This window comes from Eulemur rufifrons, chromosome 4, assembly GCF_041146395.1.
Source record: "Eulemur rufifrons isolate Redbay chromosome 4, OSU_ERuf_1, whole genome shotgun sequence".
NCBI classification, from domain to species: domain Eukaryota; kingdom Metazoa; phylum Chordata; class Mammalia; order Primates; family Lemuridae; genus Eulemur; species Eulemur rufifrons.
In genome coordinates, this window is record NC_090986.1 from 70,159,588 (window position 1) to 70,179,264 (window position 19,677).

Here is a 19,677-nt window from a genome sequence, read left to right on the forward strand (position 1 = left end):
AATACAGTGATAATTGAAACAACAACAAAAAACCTGTAAGGAAAATGAATTAATCAATACATGGTATTGGAACAACTACTTATTTGTAGGAAAAAAAAAAAGTAAAATAAATTTAAATCCCTGGCTCACAAGATAGCCTGTAACCAAGGGAGAAAAGAAGACAAAGGATGCAAAGTCTGCTATATTATAGGATTTGTGGCAGAAAGGTGAGGTTTTCTTGCCTGACGGCTTCTTTTTTTGTGGGATAAGAGCACCCAATGAGAGTGACAGCGTAAGTGTGAAAAAAACATGCTTGAAAAAGGGGAGAATTTTGAACATTGTAGGGAATAGGAGAAAGAGTTATCTAGGCGAATATAGATGAAATCCTGGACAACGCTAACATACCATATGAGTTTGGAGACTGAATTTGTGGTGGCACTCATCTCAAAGCTATTCAACTTTCCAACAGCTTTCTGGTATAGACTTAAAAACATCATTTAGATTACATTGTTTATCACAGACTAAGAAATGAAAAAAATTATTTGAGGGAAGTTAAGGATAACGTCTAGAGAATGGTCAAAATGCTAGTGTGAACTACAAGTTGGTCATGAAAGAAAGTAAACACAGGAAGACAGAATAAATGTAAATCAGTTCAAAGACCCGGATGTCTCTTTATTTTAAAACAGATGCAGTAAAAGACACTAAATGAGAGAGAATGTCTTAATTTAAAATTTCAATTATAAAATGTCCAAATAATGACAAGGCCAAGGGAGTGGCCATGGAAATGAGTGACGAAAGTGGAGTAGAGGTGACTGCCATGGGAGAAGAGCACCTCAAAAAACTGGGAATCCAGCCTTTGGCTCTGTCATCAGCATGGCTGTTGAAGTCACTCAGGATAAAGATGACATGGGGAGTAGACAGGAAACCGCATGCCTGTCTTCCCAGTAGCCATGAAATAAACATATCCCCTTTGCCCATGGTACTTACTGACTTTATTTTGGGAGTAAGGAGAACCCATTTCCCAGTTTAAACCAGGTACATTGACAGTCCTAGAAAGTTACTGCTGTCAGACTGACAGTGGAGAAAAATGTAATAGAAACCATAAGTAACACAAAGAAAAATTAGCATAGAAGTCTGGAATCATTTACCAGAGTAAAAAAAACAAAAATAGTTCTACATACATCAGCAATCCAGAAGATAATATCAAAAGCACAAGATGATACCTTAATAAAATTCAACAATCAGCAAAGCTTAGATTCTACTCCCTGATCTTCCCCGGGAAATTCTCTGGGTTCAGTTTCCACAGCAATCTAATGAAAAGTTTAGACTAGGCCATTTCTAAACATATTTCTAGCTCAAAGACTCTATGTCCATAATGTGATCCTGATATATCAGTGAAAGATTTTTAATCACGAAAAAAACTGTATATCATAAAAACTTAAAAATAATTTAAATTAATATATCAAGGTGGTAAGTTTCAAGTATTTGAAAAATTTACCTATGTGGGATTTCTTATGTTCCAACAATAGAGATAAATTAAAAAAAATATTGTAATAGAGAACTAATTGAATTCCTGTACTCCAGAATTTCTTGAATCCACAATTTAACAATATCTTGTAGAATACACTCTTTGTTAATTTGTGTTAATGTTGTCTCAAAATTAGATCATGAGTTTCAAGGCCATCTTAGATCTCTTTTCTTCCCTAAGACTGTTCTCACAGCTCTGATGACTATTCTCACTTAATATTTTTAATGTTCAAAATGAATAAAGACCAGATCTGGAAAGTATCCTCTAAAAGTTTCAGAAAAAAAAGTATACAGTTATACCCACACACCAAATATCCTGAGAACTACGGCCCAGAGTCTATGATCGTCTTATCTATTTCAACAGAAAAACATTTAGTGAGACTCCTTGATATCTTACATCAAAGAGCTGGGTTTTTTTAAATGTGGTAAATGGATTTTTGTACATCAAACAAACCTAACCCATCCTTTCCCATTTCTGGCTCTTATATTAAGGACTGCAAATGTTTTTAAAGCATTATTTTCTCTGGCTTTGCTTTTTAATTAAGTTTTGAAAGCACATCACACATAGAAACACCTAGAAATTTACCGTACCCAAAGACCTAAAATTCAGATTATTCTCATTATTTTCCCCAGTGCTTTTCAACACAGATCACCAACATAAAAATGATTATAAAAGAAGTTAAGGAAAGGACAGTTCATGTTCTAAAGAATGCAAAACAAGGTACTAGCTAATATAATAGCAATTCTTTAGCCCAAGCTTTAATGCTTCAGTGAAGAGATGACTCCAGGTTCTGACTTCTGACAACTAAAGCTGCGCCAGGTCTTTGGTAAGGAATGACAAACAGCACTGGCAGCCTCAAGCCCACGTGCCACATTCCTCGCACTACCTTGCTTGTCCTGGCTTGTCTCTCCAGAGAGCACTGAGAGTTTCTTCCAGGAAACTTCAAAAGACCCCTCAATAGCAAAAATAAAACACATGTCTGGAGAACTGGGTTGTTGGTAGAACAAAATTTACAACATTCTCTACCACAGGATTTGAACTTCTTTTACTCTATGAAGATTCTCTGGCATTAAAAGAAAAGTAAAATCCCTCATACATCTTACTGTCTTTAAAAACCTGATGCAATTTCAGTAGATTATCCAAATGTGGACATAATCTAAATTTATACCTGGGTTTCTTTTTCATTCAATTGATATAGCTCATCATAAGATGCTAAAGATATAGAGGAATAAGAGAGTAATCATATAAAGAAGCAGAGGCCCAGAGTTCATCAAAGGAAGAACACATAGGACAGAACTAGGGCTAGAACCCAAGATTCCTATTTGAGAGTCAAGATGCTAATTGTATCAAACTTCATATTAACACATTCACAATTAATGAAAATACCTCTTCTAGGAAAAGGCATTTTTCTTTTACAGAATTAAAGTGTGGCCCACTCTTTATAACAGAAGCAAATGATTTATATTTTTGTGTCATAATTCTGACATGTGCTTTTAAAAAATCACTAAGAATATCATAATTAATCATTGATCAATTAATATTGATTATAATTTCTAAAATACATTTATATAGCTACAGAGATATACTACATAGAACCAAAAGCTGTTGATGGTAAAGAGTGCACATAACAAACTCTACTCTTTATCATATGTACCCCCAAGATATGTACAACTATTATGCATCAATAAAAAATAAAATTTTTAAAAAGTCACTAGTCATTTTGGAGATTGCATTCTAGTGGGGGGAGCATAAAGCAACAATAAACAAAATAAATAAGTAAAATATATAATATATTATATGGTAGTAAATGCCATAGTGAAGACAATGCAGAAGGAGGAAGATGGTACTTAGTTGAGAATTAAAAAATATGAATTTAAAGCCCAGTGAAATAAACTCTCTGCAACAAACTTTGGAATCTTTTATGTATATTTATTGGACCTCATAAAATGAGGACAGTACAATATCTCACATGTTAAATTAACCTCAAAAGATTAAAAATCATCGTTCATTCTAAAGTCCTCAGACCTTCTCCGGATTATGCATTCAAAATATAAATCACGCCCAATGTCGTAAAAGTCTTCTTACTAGTAAATAATTTAAGTTTATTCCTTCTGTCCTTTGTGGAAAAGATCACTTGCCGCACAGTCCTCTATCCCAGGAATGTCATAATGCTAAAATGCTCCTGTGGTGTGAGTTCAGGGGCAGTGGACAAAACTCCTAAACCAGCATTTCTAGTAGTGCATTTCCTGAAATGCTGCTTCTGATAAATATGAATAGGTCATATAGAAACAAATGATACAGTTGTCCCTTGGTATCTTCAGGGGATTGGTTCCAGGACATCCATGGATACCAGAATCTGAGAATGCTCAAGTCTCTGATATAAAATGGCTATTCGCATATAATACGCACATCCTCCTGTATACTTGGAATCATTTGTAGATTACTTATAATACCTCATACAATGTAAATTCTATGTAAATAGTTGTTATACTGTATTGTTTAAGGAATGATGACAAGAAAAAAAAAAGTCTGTCCATGTTCAACACAGACACAATTTTTTTTCTGAATATTTTAAATCCGTGATTGGTTGAATCCACAGATGCAGAACCCACAGATACAGAGGGCTGATTGTAGTTGGTTTTCATTGTCAAATACAATTGCCAAATGCTGTGATAAACACCATTAAAGATTTTTTTTTTCCCACAAATTTTCTGAGTCTTTACTATCCTAAGGTAAATTTTGAATTTCCAATACAAAGATAAATAACCTTTACCAAATAAAAACATTTGACTACAGAACCCTCTTTTAAAAAGTTACACGGGGCCACACACAGTGCTCACACTTTGGGGGGCTTAGGCAGGAGGATCTCTTGAGGTCAGGAGTTTGAGGGTGCAGTGAGCTATGATGACAGCACTGCACTCTAACCCAAGCAACGGAGTGAGACCCTGCCTCAAAAAAAAAAGTTATGTTGGACTCAGTTTTCCCACACAATTTCAGAATTGTGGACTTTTAATTACTCTTTACTCCATAGCTGGTATAGGAAGCCCCCAAAGAGCTTTACAATTTGGCCAAACTTATTAATGTGGGGTTACTCTATCAAGAAGTGTGCTTTAGAACAATATGAGTGTCACACCTTAGTGTACAGCAGAAGGCAGATTTTTTTCTTTTAGTTGCCAAATAAAAAGTGTGTGTATTTATGGTGTACAACATGATGTTTTAAAACATATATACCTTATGGAATAGCTAAATCAAGCTAATTAACATATACATTTTTCCCCATATACTTATTCATTTGTAATAAGAACACTTAAAATCTACTCATTTGTATTTGTAATCTAAAAAACTCTAATTCATAGAAACAGAGTAGAATGGTGGTTACCAGGGACTAGGTGGAGGGAGCAGTTAGGGAGATGCTGGTCAAAGGATACAAAAGTTCAGTTAGACAAGAGGAATAAGTTTAAGCAATCTATTGGACAACATGGTGATGATAGTTAATATTAACATATTGTATACTTGAAAATTGCTAAGAGAGTAGATTTTGAGTGCAAATTTTGATGATGGAGCCTACCCAGAAAGTAAAAAGAGAAGCTGATGTGTTGAAATGGGTGGAGGCAGAGCAAAAAGATCTTAAAGAGGGGAGAAAGCCAATACGTTATTTCCCTGGAGGCAAACTTCTCTTACTGACAATTTTGCTAAGAGCCAACCTTAAATTGAATAATTTCATAGATTTAAAAAATGTTGGCTAATCTTCCCTCAAGCCTTCTTTCATATTTAAAAATCCCAAATCTCTTGAAAATACTTGCCAATCATTTAATAACATTGATGGTTCTCTTTCAGCAACATTAAATGAGAGTTGAGCATCCACCATTTATAACCTGTAAGATTAGCTCATTTACATGGAAAGGATAAAGCTATTGCATGAGAGTTGAGTTACTTACATATACAACATGTGCAGAGAGAAAAACTGGAGTGGATTCTGCCTTTTCTAGATATTTTTGATATAGTAACTCTTCACACATATAGAATTTATGTATATTAATTTTACCTATATGAACTAACAAGCAAATTATCTATTCCAAATCAGCCATTCTAATACCTATATATAGCTACAAATGTTACCAAGCTAACAGATGTTTTTCCACTTAATACCTGAAGGAATTATGAATCACATTATTAATATTATAATATGCTCCTGTGGAAAGTATGTGTTAGCTATATGGAAGGAAACTGGGATCTAAGTCAATCAGACTGTAGTATGTACCTTCCCTAGCTATGGAAATTTGTCAGGACTAACACCCAAGGCTATTTCAACTGCAACCAGCTAATTCACCACCATCACCTCCCCTAGTCTTAGGGCTTTACAGACCTACACAGTTTGCATAGACCCAAAAGAAATTATGCACTGAAGAAAAAGCTTCTGATATATCAACTAGGTTAAAATCTCCTACCCACACCATTCACTAAAAATTACTTTTTGTCCTGCTTTGGCACACTACTTATAAACAATACAATAATAATAACATAATTTGTATAATACATTTGGAAATATTTGTGGAGATTAAATGTATATCAGAAAATTTTTGAGCTAAAGAAAGAACATGATAGGAATTGCTTCATGAGAAAATGATGGTTCAAGAAATCCCTCTAAGTTAAGAACTTTTCCGTATCCTTTGAACCCTATGCAGCGCTTTGGTCCATGTTGTAATTCCTTTTCGTTGTTGTTATTTTGAAAGGAATTGACTCTTTGATTTGGTTCTCAGTTAGATTGCTGTTTGTGTATAGGAATGCTACTGATTTCTGTACATTGATTTTGTAACCTGAGACTTTGCTGAATTTGTTTATCAATTCCAGTAGTCTCATGGCAGAATCTTTGGGGTTTTCTGGCTGTAAGATCATATCATCAGCAGAGCGATAGTTTGACCTCTTCTGCCCCCATTTGGATGACCTTGATTTCCTTCTCTTGTCTGATTGCTCTGGCTCGGACTTCCAGCACTATGTTGAAAAAAATGGTGATAGAGGACAACCTTTTCTGGTTCCAGTTCTAAGTGCGAGTGATTTCAATTTTTCCCCATTCGGTATGATGTTGACTGTGGATTTGTCATATATGGCTTTTATCCTTTTTAGATAAGTCCCATCTATGCCTACTGTGTTAAGTGTTCATATCATAAAAGGGTGTTGAATTTTGACAAATGCTTTTTCTGCATCTACTGAGAGGATCATATGGTCTTTATTTTTATTTCTGTTTATGTGTTAAATTATGTTTATAGATTTGCATATGTCAAACCATCCCTGCATCTCTGGGATGAAGCCCACTTGGTCATGATGGATGATTTTTTTTTTATAAGCACTTGAATTCAGTTTGCTAGGATTTCTTTGAGAATTTTTGCATCTATATTCATAAAGGATATTGGTCTGTAGTTTCCTTTTTTATTGCTCCCTTTCCTGGTTTTGGTATCAGGGGGATGTTGGCTTCATAAAACATGTTGGGGAGTATTCCTTCCTTCTGAATGTTGTGGAATAATTTCGGCAGGTTAGGCACCAGTTCTTCTTTGTAGGTCTGGTAAAATTCAGGTGTGAAACCATCTGGTCCAGGACTTTTCTTTTTAGGAAGGTTTTTTTATTGCTGCTTCAGTTTTGGTACTTGATATTTGTTTTGTTCAGGAATTCTATTTCTTCCTGATTGGGCATAGGGAAACTGTGTGTTTCTAAGAATTTGTCCATTTCTTCCACATTTTCAAGTTTATGTGCATAGAGGTTTTTACAGTATTCAAAGATGATATTTTGTATTTCCATGATATCAGTTGTAATTTCTCTTCTTTCATTCCTGATTTAGCTTTTTTTCTGCTTCTCATTAATCTAGCAAGAGGCATGTCAATTTTGTTTATTTTTTGAAAGAACCAATTTTTTGTTTTATTAATCTTCTCTACAGTTTTTTTTTTTTTGCTATTGATTTCATTTAGTTGTGCTCTGATCTTTGTTATTTCTTTTCTTCTGCTGGGTTTGAGGTTGGTTTGCTCATCCTTTTCTAGTTCTTTGAGACAATTCATGAGATTGTTGATTTGTGATCTTTCTGTCTTTTAGATGTAGGCATTTATAGATATATATTTTCCTCTCAGGACTGCTTTAGCTGTGTCCCACAGATTTTCATAACTTGTGTCTCCTTTATCATTTACTTCAAAGAATCTTTTGATTTCCATCTTAATTTCCTCCTTAATGCAATAATCATTCAGCAGACGTTTGTTTAGTTTCCATAACTTTGTGTAGAGATGAAAGTTTTTGTTGGAGTTAATTTCTAATTTTATTCCACTATTGTCTGAGAAGATGCTTGGTATAATTTCCATTTTTACACACAGATCAGCACAATAAATACTCACCAGTGTAAAATCATCCAAAAGCTAAAAGTCAAATGCCAGATACCACAATGGCCCAACAGAGAAAACAAAGCAACAAAATTCAACTCAACAGGATGAACAGAAATCTGCCCCACTTATCAATTCTTTCAATAAATGTGAATGGCTTGGATTGCCCACTAAACAGACATAGGCTGGCTGAATGGATATATATATACACAAGCCAAGTGTCCGCTGTCTTTGGGAAACACAGCTAACCCACAAGGATGCATTCAGACTCAAGGTGAAGGTATGGAAACAATGTCCCATGCAAATGGAAGCCAAAAGAAAGCTGGTGTAACAGCTCTGATTTCAAATAACTTAGTCTTCAAATCAACAGAAGTAATGAAGGAGAAAGACAGTCACTGTATAATGGTGAAAGGTACAATTCAACAAGAAGAAATAACAATTCTAAATATTTACGCACCTGACTCAGGTATACCTAGATTCATAAAGCAAATCCTACTTGATTTAAACAAAATGATAAATAGCAGCACCGTAATAGGCGGGGACTTCAACACCCCTCTGACAGAACAGAACAGATCCTCCAAACAGAAAATAAACAAAGAAACAATGGACTTAAACAGAACTCTAGAACAAATTGGCCTGACTGACATTTACAGAAAATTCTACCCAAAAACCACTGAATATATGTTTTTCTCATCAGTTCATGGGACATTCTTTAAGATTGACCATATCCTAGGCCACAAAGTATGTCACAACAAATTTAAAAAGACATCTTTTATTACAGTAGAAAAACTACAGTCTCATTTAGCTTCAGTTATTTGAGCCAATACCTGTCCCATTCTCTCTCATTGCTTCAAAAATACACACACACATACACACACACACACTCTCTCTCTGAACATATAGATCTATCTTTAACAGGAAACACAAAGACAAGATCACTAAGTCTTAAGTAAAATAATCTTCATTTGGTTTGTTTAACAGTTATTAAAGGTTTCAGATAGAAAGTCCTCCATAAAGATCCATTGTCATTTATTTGTATGCTAGGTATGTGCTTAAAAATGTTCCATGTTCAATCCTCAAAATCCACAGTATAAAAAGAATATGAGTAGACCAACCTGAAAGCATTTAGAGATTAGTTTCCAAATGGTTTTAATCTCCAAAAAGTCAATATGTATACCTAACTCTATAGTCCTTTTACTCTGTGCTTCATTTATATATCTATTTATGTTAAGGAAATCTTTATTCATATATTTATAATTCCAATTTTTATTTTCAAAATAAATAAATAAACTGCCAAGTTAGGTTCCTACCCTCCCACAAAGACAGGCAGACCTGGCTCTATTTTCTGTTATGATGACATTTCAAAGAGATAGTTCCCAGGACCTTACATCCCAGAAAGACATTCCTGGGTTGTAAAACTGGCAAGAAGCTTTTTAAAAGATTTATATCTCAAAGGGGCAAAGAAATAATTGGCAATGACAAGTTTTTTACAGAAAAGGAAGGTCAGAGGCCTAAGTCAGGAAGGAGCAATCTAAGATTAAGTCAATTGAGGGAAATGTTAAGGCAGTCATGGCCAGACCTTTGGTGATCTCCTACTTCTTTCATTTTGGCTTGGAAATAATAATATTCATCTTATAGGGCAGCAGTGAAGATTGAATAAGATCATTTAAATAATACTCTTTTCTCTGGGTCTAACATCAAGTAAATATCAATAAGTTGCCATTGCTACGATCATAATTATAAAGAAATCATATCACAGATTTCCCATTAAAAGCCATTCCAGACACAACTGGAAAAACACAACAATGCTTCAAATGAAATTTTTAGAAAATATATGATCACGGTTCTTTTATAACCAAGATACTACATCAAGGAAAACTAACTTTCCATATTGAATCTGGATCAAAAGAGAAGGAAAAAAATAGTTTAAAGGCATCGTCTGAGTGCTTGGTAGCATGTATAGAAAGCAGGGAAATGATCTCTGAAATTGAAAAGAAGATAAATCAGACATGGGAGGGAAGAAGGCCAAGTTAATATTTGTCCTACAAATATGTAAGTTAAGTAATGGCGAAAAGTGAAATAATCATGCCATACAATAAAAAAATAATGCTTCATCTTCTAATAAGAGAAAAATAACTATTCAGCAAAAAAGAAATATTAAGAGATTTGGGGAAAATTTTATTACAATGACTTTATTACCATAAAAGGGTGTAACAGAATTTGAGAGCTTGACGTTTTACTAAAACCCCATAAATTAGATAATAAATTTCAATTTTATTTTCAACATTATTAATAAGTTTTCTTCAAAGGCACTTCTGGATAGGTAAGAAACTCCAATGACAAAAACAGAGTGACGGTGACAGAATTGAAAGGTCAATTTTCACCAACAAAAGATAAGCTATGGTTCTGATTTTCTATTGGGAAGTCAAATTTAGGTAAAATCATATAAATATTTGTTTGAGTTTTCACTGGAAAAAGAAGCATTAAGTAAAATGTATTACCATCATCGGAACACTTGGTAATGCATAAGAAGCTATCCAAAAAACACAACAAACCTACTGGCAAGAATTCTAACACTGACTCACTGAAAAAATTTGGATAGAATCAATGTGCATTGATTTCTGGCAGTCATGTATTGGTTTGTTCATAAAGAAGACTAAGCTGCTGTGAGATTTCATTTTAGAAATCATGTTTTAAGAAGTCCTGTAGACACTTTAATATTTCCCCTACACCCACAAAGACACTGGGTGTGGAATAAAGGGCTCAATATTGCATTCCAACCCTAGCTGAATACACCTAATATGTCCAACAGAAAAGATAGATAGGAGCCTACCCTGTGGGCTTAGAATTTAAATTGAGCTAACAGGCAACTAGAGTTCCAAGTTCTGAAAAGCAAGCCATATACTTGGGGTGCTTCCCTAGGGCATGTCTTGCACCTGTTAGGTCAATGGAGGAGAGCTGAAGGGAGCACCAAAGAGCCCAATAAGAGAGCATCATTTTGTAGCTCCATCCAATCAGGAAACACTCTCAGTTCAAGAGGGAATCTTGTATGGCTGACTGAGCTGCTTCCCTCCTCAAGCTATAGCTGCAGACTGATCCTCCTTGGTGTACTGCTGATCATCTCCAAGAAAACCAAGTTAGTGAAGTTTCATGCTAGGCTGGCTTGATCTTTCAGGTTGTTTGTCTTCTCTGTATTACAAGGCCACACAGGTCCAGAAATCAAATTCCCTTAAAGGAAACCAAACTCTAAGGAATGGGCCCATGATAACTTAAACAATAAGAAGTGAATTCATCAACCAGAAGAAAGTCTATCATTTTACAACCAATTGTTACTCACTAGACTAGCCAGCCATATGTCTCAGTCAGATAATTGAAGTTTCCCCTTCCTAGAATAAAGTTACTTGGGAAATCTAAGTCATTATCAGACTTCTGCTTAATGATAATCTATTCAGGCCAAAAGAAATGAGTATTTTTAAAGAGCTACAGTAATCTTTTGATTCTCCCTTTCACACTGTAAAGAGTATAAATATCAAACCAACCAAGGTGTTCATGTCACTGGGTCAAGTTATCTCCTCCTTGTGTAATACTGAAATCATAATGACATATTTTTACTTTACATTCCCTTCATCTTGTATAAACAATGACCATATCTCATTTGTTTATACTTACTATTACAACATCTTTCTTCTTTCAGTAATCTTATGCAGCTATTACTAACATTTATGTTTATGAATGCTCTGAGACTGGTTACAACTCAGGGTGAGGACTTTCTGATAATATCTAGATAATAATGTCTATTATTTCCTAGGGCAATAGCCAATTGTCACCAGTGAATAGTTTCCAAATTTACAAAAATCCCTTTTTCATAGCTTGTCTTCTAATATTTGCATATTTCTCTTTTTCCTTAATATTTAATTTTCATCTTGTTATCTGTGACACATTGCAGGGAGTTAGAGGGTTCTCTCTCTCTCTTTCTCTCCCTGTATGTGTGTGTGTATGTGAACATAGATGTTATAAGGAACAACTCCTGAGATATTAATATATTAATAAAATTTTTCAGAATTAACCATACTTGTTTTTAGAGTAATTTTTTAACAGGAGATTAAAGGGAATTTTCTGTTGTCTTGGAGTTTGAGAAGAGGTCCTATATCAAGCTTCTCCAGAGACACACAACCAATAGGAAATTATATATATATAATAATTATATATTATATATGATATACATAATATATAATAGGATATATAATATACATAATATATAATAGGATATACAATATACATTATATATAATAATATATAATATATTTTATATAATAGGATATTATATAATTATATATTATATAACATAAATATATATAAATTTTATATTATTAATTTATATTATTACATAATTAATATATAATATATTATATTATGTATTATATATTATATATGTAATATAATTAATTACATTAAAATTATATATATTAAATTTAGATAGATACATAAATTTATACATCTATATATAAATATATTATATATAATATATATTATATAGCCAATAGGAAATTATCTATATTATATATCATATTTATAATATATATATTTCTAGATAGAAATAGAGACAAAGAATGATTCATTTTAAGGAATTGGCTCACACAATTGTGGGGAGCTGGCAAGCCCAAAATCTGTAGAACAGGCCAGCAGGCTTAAAATTCAAGTGAGAGTTGATATTGCAGTTTTGAGTCTTGAGTCTAAATTCAGCAGGGCAACAGGCTGGACACTTAGCCAGAGTTTCCATGTTGCAGTCTTGAGGAGAATTCCTTCTTCAAGAAATCACCATCTTTGCTCTTATGGTCTTCAGCTGATTGGATGAAGCCCACCCACATTATGGAGAGTAATCTGCTTTACTCAAAGTCTACTAATTTAAATGTTAATCATATCTAAAAAATACCTTCACATAAATATCTAGACTGGGTTTTTTTTGACCAAACAACTGGGCACCATAATGTACCCCTTTTGTCACATAGCATTAACCATCACAGGCCCCAAAGCTGGGCACAATGGGTGACAAGTATTCACATATTCTAAAGAGGGGCAACAGGCAAATCTCCAATCTGACCAGAAACTTAATGTATCACCAAGACATTAAATAGCCTTTATGAAACTCATATTTACAATATTCCATGCTTTCACGTTTCAAATTTATAAGCATAATTTAACTTTTATTACATACATAGTCACTATAATCTTTCTCCTAAATGTACATTTTTTTCCTGAACTCTTCATAATTGTTGTTATTGTGTTATTGCTGACACAGGTACTACAAAGCAAACTAGTGAAAACTGTAAGCAATATTTATCCCAAATAGATGGCTTCACCTTAACCTGGATAACGCTGAATTCAGGGAGATCATATGCCCCAATGTCTGGATTCTCCCAATGATAAATCAGTGGAGGTCAGGGAGTTCCAAACTCTTAAATCAAAGGGATAATAAATAGTATCAGACAAGGCAGGTATGGTTACTTGGAAGCCTGGCTTTCTTTTCCTGTTCCAGTTCATATATATCAAAACACTGGGTGTAGGCAGTCATCATATTTTATTAGAGAAGGACTGGTTCAAATTCTCGTAACATGTAGACAACTTTTAAATGTCTTATATTTCACTAAACTTAAGGTAAAATGGAGCAACTGAAACCAAATGTGGTATTGCTTATTACTTTTCAGCAAAATTCTACAATTCCACACTATCTGTTGTAACACATCTATAAGTCTGATTCTCACACAATGTGCATTGAAAAGTGAGGCAGATATCTGAAGAGGAATTTATAAGATTCTTATCTCTACTTTTTTTGCTCTTTGCGTTAGATAAGGTAGTGTACCTTATTAGGGTGAAATTACAAGTAACAGAAATCTTAATGACTTAAACCAAAAAGTAATGTATTATTCATTTGACAAGTTCAGGTGTTGATTCAACCATTAAACAATGCCATCAGTAAACGTCCGTTCTTTCCATCATTCTGAACATTTGACTCTTTGTCCTTAGATTTGTTCCCCCATGATCATAAGATGGCTGCTGCAGAGCCAGGCATTATGACTGCATCCAAAACAAAAAGCAAGGAGTAGCCAGAGTGCTCCTTTCATAGTGCTCACTATATATATATATATACCCATCCACCACACACACATACACACACACACACACACACACATATATAAAGAAAGAAAACTTTTCCCATAATCCCCAGGTTGAAATCTCCTTAGAGATCATTAATAAGAATTGGATTAAATGCTCACCATTAGAACATCATTGGCAGAGAGAAATATTTCTGTAAGCCAACCTCCGGCCCTCCGCTGATGGAAAAGGAAACTACTTTCCTGAGCACATTACTACCTGCTCAACACCTGAACAAATATAAATTCTCTGTCAAGGAAGAAGGGCTTGAGAAAGACTATGCAATAGACAGAAACAGTGACTGCCCCTAGCACCTCACTGTCAATAAAGTATTTCTGAAAGCCTGAGTAATTCGAAACATCTTTAACACAAAAGGCTCCTTCCTCTTTGTGAACATTCTTCTTGCGTCTCTGCTTTCACAGTTCAGTTCTTGGATTTTCTATTTCTATTTTCACCTGGGATAATTATCATTTCCAAGTGATTTTCAAAATTGGTGCTTGTGGATGGTTACTGTTAAAATGTAATTTTTTTCCAAGCCTCCCTGCACTGTATTTTGGCCATCCCTGAAGTGCTTTTCGGAATACATACCAAATATACCAACTGATGGCTTAACCATACAAATGACAAGCCTTAAATGGGAATTGGAAATATCTGAGAATATCCAGTTCAGTTCTGTTTCTGATGGCATAAAACACTGGCGAGCGTAGAATAAAAAACTAAAGAAAAATGTCCACAAGCATATTCCATTTTAAGACACAAATGTAAAACACTTGTAATGTACAGGTAAAAAGAGACTTGGCTGCTGTTTTTAAAGAATACATAGTTTAAAGAACAAAGAAAAGCATGAACTATTAATTATATAATACACTGTAAAACATAAGTATAAATAAAGTAATAAATAAAAGTATAAATAAAATAATACGTGAACACAGACCAGAGAACAGCAAAAAAAAAAAAAAAAACCACCAGGGAGTAACTGGTAAAAATCAGCAGACAAAAAAATTGTTTTGATTTATTTTAATGCTAGAGTAAGGTAGAGCAGGAACAATGTGGGTAATAATATGTATCTTACAATTGGTACAGGAGATAGAAAAATTAGATCTGGGATGTAGGAATTTTTTTCTTTAAAAAATATAGAAAACATAAATAGTTGATAACATAAAAATGCTATAATATTAGATTATCAAGTATAATAAATTATATATTCATTAATTCAAAACTGTTGATTGCATGCCTACTTTGTGCAAAAATTGTAGTAGATAAAGGAGATACAACAGCAGGCAAGATAAACATGACCCTACTCTCATGGAGATTACAGTCTAGCAGGGGAGTCAGATCTTACGTAAGCAGTAATAAGGAAGCGTGATGAACATTGTAAGAAGGTATATTGGTTAGCATACTTTTTTAGTTGCAAGTTAAACACACACATCTATGCTCAAGCCTGGCTTGAGCAAAAAAAAAAAAAAAAACAAACAAAAACAAACACAAACAAAACAGGAATGTAATGGTTTCTACAACTGAAAACTTCATACATATATTTACCTTTAAGTGATATTTGATGGATAGGTTTAACTGACATCACCCAAAACTGGTTTCTTTCTCTCCGTGCTTTGGCCCCCCTTCTCTGGGTTGGCTGCATTATCCAACCAACTCACCTCCTGGAGATAAGACAGCCATAATAGCTGTAGCCTTGCATCTTCACAATTCCAGAAATAGCAGAAAAAAAAGAGCCACTTTTCCAATAGGTCCCCCAAAAGCTCTGAGATTCACTTGGATTGTATCAGCTTTGGTCTTATTTACACTCTGAGCCAATGATCACAGTCTGGGAAATGTGATATACTGATAGGCCAATATATATGGTAACTGTCTCATGGAAACAGTTACCATATTATGTCAGATTCGGCCAACACATCCATAGTCATTTTTGTTAGGCCTAGGCTCAGACATCAATGTGTCAATGTTCTTATGGAGTATTGTAAGAAAGCATGAATGCCTTTCTTTCAAAACACCTTTCTGGACCCTTTCTTCTCTCCTACAGAACACTGGTGCATCTCAATAGAATGTATCGAAACTACTGTATTTACTCCTTTTTTTTCACCTTTGAACAAGCTTAAGTAGAACAGACACATGAGCAAAGTCCTTTGAACTTGAAACCACAAGAATCTAAACGAAGCTGTCTACTATCAAAATGTTAGAATCCAAAAACTGGGTACTTTACCATAGCAGATGGTATTTAATATAAAGTATTATTTAATTATTTTGTTTGTTATATTTCATGGTAGTAAAACATTTTCAGAACCTATGCTTGCTACATACCCTATAACTGGACAAGTGTAAAAGCTGCCATTTAATCCAAAGACATGACATGTATTTTTTAATATCTGTCTGAGAGGAAGTAAATAGTGGTATCAGGGAAGACTAAAAGGGCAGATCATTTGGAACAGAGAAACCTGGCAGTACCCTGAGTGCCAAATCATTTAAAGGTCTCCAATATATATGATAAGCCCCAGAACCAATAAGTAGTAAATGCCAAAAGATACTTGCAGAATAGAACTTGAAATTCCCTACAGATCACACATTTTTCCCAAAATTTCTGTTATATTTTGGGAGAGGAAAGATGGAAATAAAGATAAAGGGAAGACACTCATACGAGAGAAGAAGGAAGAAAGTCAAACACCTTGACACAAGGTGCTTAGTCCTCCAAGGTAAACATCTACAAACTTTAGTGTACATCAGATTACCTGGGAGATGCATTTAAAGTGCTTACATTTGATTCCCATTCACATGGATGCTGATCGTGTACTTTTGGAATGAAGCCTAAGAGCCTATCTTTTTAATGAGTACCTTGGGTGATTCTGATGCTAGTGGTCCAAAGACCACACATAAGAGAAAATTACTTTAGGACTAAATCAAAAACTGCTATATCTAATAAAACTGAAATTTTAGTTAGAACTATCATGCACTGTGAGAGTAAGGAGAGTGGACATATCAGTTCCATCCTTCATTCATGAGTAAAGCCTACCAACTAGTTCAGTTCTGTTTCATAAATACAAGCCTATGTAGAAGAGACGACATGAACAAAGACCAGTTCTTAGTGACATACAAAGAATAAACTTTATAATGAGCACAAACATCCCTGAGAAAAAACACTGGCATGGTAGAGACATGGTACATTTTGGAGGTGAGGACAGTGAACAGGACCATGTGAGACAAAAGGTTCAAGTTTAGAAAGGTTACTTGAAATTCAGGTGCAGAAGTGTTTGCAACAGACAGCAGATCAGTACTATCTGTAAACATTTTAGCAAACAGCCCTAACAAATCTTGAGCTTTGGTTGATTTCCAAAATGATTTCAGGGGATTTTGGAATGTCTGTAGAAGCAGTGACTAGTAGGAAATTGTGGTCATCCACATCTCCCCATGCAGATCCAATTTCGGATTCATTGGGTTACATCACGTAATGTCACCAGAGAAGAGAGCAAAGTATAATAAGCAGTCAAACTACTGCTCATGCAAATACTTGTTCATTTTCTAACCTACTAGTAATCCAAGGAGTCTGTAGTGGCTTTATACTCTCCATTAATTTTTCTACCCAGTCTATCCTCATAAAATTGATTTCTGTTAGACTTGCAGAAAGTTTCAGTACTGTATATTTTCACAAAGCCAAAAAATCCATGGATAATGACTGAAGATCTAAAAGATTTCATCTTTGAAATGTATAATTTGGCCTTATAAAAATATCCAAAATACAATTCAGTAATAATTCAGATACTCAGAAAAAATATTTTATACTACCCTATAGTATGTGTTTGTGTTTGTGTAAATACTAGTGTAGTATTTCAAGAAAAAAATGTATTTACTGAAAAAACTCTCTTTTTAACCAATGTTAATTTTAGGAGAAGAGGCAGAAGGCTAAAAATCAATTCAGCATAATGATTAAAAGCACAGTTTTTGAGTTGAATTTAAATTCTAACTTTACTATTGCTTTTGAGATTTGAGCTAAATCTCTAAGCATCTGTATGCACAGGTCTAACATGAATGCAAAAATATCTACCTTATAGGATTATTAAGAGTATTAAAAAACATAATGTGTGTAAAGCACTTAGCACAGTGACTATAACTTATCAGGCAATTATAATGATGATGTTGATCAATATCTACCTTAAAGAAATCAATTAGTAATGGAAAAAAAGCATATTCCTTCATTAGTTTCCCATTGAATCTTAGAAAAATCAACACAAATGGTTTCAAATCATATTTGAAAATTAGTTAGGTGACATAAACGCATCCTGTACTTCTTGCACTTCACAAAATAGGGAAGTCAGAGTGGCAGAGGATAGCCTTTCACTAACCCTTAATCATAACCCACGGTGATTCTAAAACAATTAGCTGCTATCTTAGGTAGTGCTGAAAAATCAAAGCATGTAACACTTTATTCTACACAATCCAGAGCACTATATTCAGTAGAATGACAACTGAAAACTAAAATTCAACCAAGGCAACCAAAACATTTATGAATCTAGAAACCCTACATGCTTGAGAATGCTAGTTATTCTCCAAAAATTATTCTGTTCTTCTCCCACAGTGACAGAATACCTGATTTTAACTGGGCATTTAGCCAGCCAGAATAAAGACTCCCTTACCAGTAGATTTCGCCAAGTGACCTGGTTTCTTAGGTCAATAAGACGTAAACAGAAGTTTCTTGAGGCAGCTTCTGAAAACATTCCTTAAAAGGTGGCTAGAGCATGATCTTCTCTCCCCTTTCTTCTTTGTTCCTTTCTGTTACCTGCTAGCTGGAGTAAGAATATGATGACTGAAGGGGAAGCAGTCATTTTGGACCATGAGACGACCTTGGGAATAGAGGTCATCACAAAAAAATACAAAAAAAAAAAAAAAAGAGACAGTAAGCTGGAAGAAGCCTTAAGTCCTCAATGTTTTAGGAAGCCAAGCCACCATAACATGCCAGATCCACATATTCACAGGCTTTCATGTGAGACGGAACTCACTTTCTAACTTTTTAAAGTTATCATTATTTTGGTATTCATTGCTACCACAATTTTGCCAAAGGGGGGAAAAAAACCATTTTAAGAGAATGGGATTAACCTAGATTCTTCTGAGCTGAATTCAAAGACTTAAAAGTGATTCCCTATGGCAGAGAGTTAAAATTTATTTGGAAGAGTAACTTAACAATAGTTGTGAATTGGTTAACAGTTACATGGAGACAAATTTCACTTCAATTTATGGAATACAGTTCAAAATGCAAGAGCTGTTGGAAAACTGAATGATATGGAACTGTTTAAAAGACAGTGGGATGGTCATCTGTCAAGCTATAAATCTCTTCATTTGAGAGATTTAACTATGGCACTCCTGAATTTACCTCAAACTTAAAGAAGTTGGGATTTATGTAATGTCACTCTGGCATCGCGAACAAACCAACACTATCTATTGGGCTATATCAATTAAATGATTATGTGGGTAAAGAATATGCAAAGTCATTGATGGCTAATAATTGATAACGAGAAGAGGTAGAAAGAAGAGAAAAGGGGCTGTATATCCATGTACAGAAAGACAATACTAGAGGCATACACTATCTGTCTGGTTTACTTAGCCTGCAGAGCTAAATGCAAATGCACACCTTGACACTTCAAATTTTATGATTAA